This window comes from Pygoscelis adeliae, unplaced genomic scaffold (assembly GCF_000699105.1).
Source record: "Pygoscelis adeliae isolate BGI_AS28 unplaced genomic scaffold, ASM69910v1 Scaffold420, whole genome shotgun sequence".
NCBI classification, from domain to species: Eukaryota; Metazoa; Chordata; class Aves; order Sphenisciformes; family Spheniscidae; genus Pygoscelis; species Pygoscelis adeliae.
The window spans coordinates 739,803-740,712 of NW_008823871.1; the positions used below are offsets into that span (position 1 = coordinate 739,803).

The 910-nt window shown below is 64.5% G+C and overlaps 1 pseudogene; it reads left to right on the top strand.

Moving 5' to 3' along the window:
• Positions 1-530, top strand: part of LOC103925245 — a 2,568-nt pseudogene extending 2,038 nt beyond the window's left edge.
• Positions 531-910: the final 380 nt, after the last annotated feature.

Below are 910 nucleotides of genomic sequence, written 5' to 3' on the forward strand. Positions count from 1 at the left end.
ACCTCCAGGCTGAGCTGGACCGGGTGGTGGGACGCTCCCGGTTGCCCACGGCGGAGGACCGGCCCCACCTGCCCCTCCTGGAGGCCTTCATCTACGAGACGCTGCGCTACAGCAGCTTTGTGCCCATCACCATCCCACACGCTACCACAGATGACGTGGAGCTCGAGGGCTTCCACATCCCCAAGGGCACCGTGGTCTTCATCAACCAGTGGTCGGTCAACCATGACTGCAGCAAGTGGCCCGACCCGCAACGCTTCGACCCTGCGCGCTTCTTGGATGCGCAGCAGCACCTGGACCGCGACCGGGCTGGCAGCGTCATGATCTTCTCGGCCGGCCAGCGGCGCTGCATCGGCGACCAGCTCTTTAAGCTCCAGCTCTTCCTCTTTGCTGCCATCCTCCTCCACCAGTGCTCCTTCCACGCCAACCCGGCGGAGCCCCTCACCATGGACTGTGTCCACGGGCTGGCGCTGAAGCCGCAGCCCTTCACCGTCACCGTGCGTCAGAGGCACGCCGCGCTCATCCAGCCCTGAGCGTCTGCCAGGGGTGAGTGGCGTGTCCCATCTGTGCTGCACCCCCTTGGTTTGGAGCTGGCAGTGCCGGGGTGTGGGGGGATGGATCCTGCTTTGCCCGCAGGTGGATCTTGCCACGGTGCATCCCTGCCCGTTTGTAGGGTGAAGGGCAGCAAGTCCCCGCAGCAATAAATGCCTTTGACACGGGACCTGGCTCTGCTTGTTTTCTCCAGGGGGGGCGGTGGTTGGAAGCATCATTTGCGCCCAGGCCCCCATCCTGCATCCCCCTGAGCTCTCCCACCCCAAACCAGGTCAAAACCCACCTCCCCACAGGGACCTCCCTTCAAGGACCAGACCCCCCCCCTTTGCCCCAGGGCGTAGCCAGGAGGAATTTGCTTCAT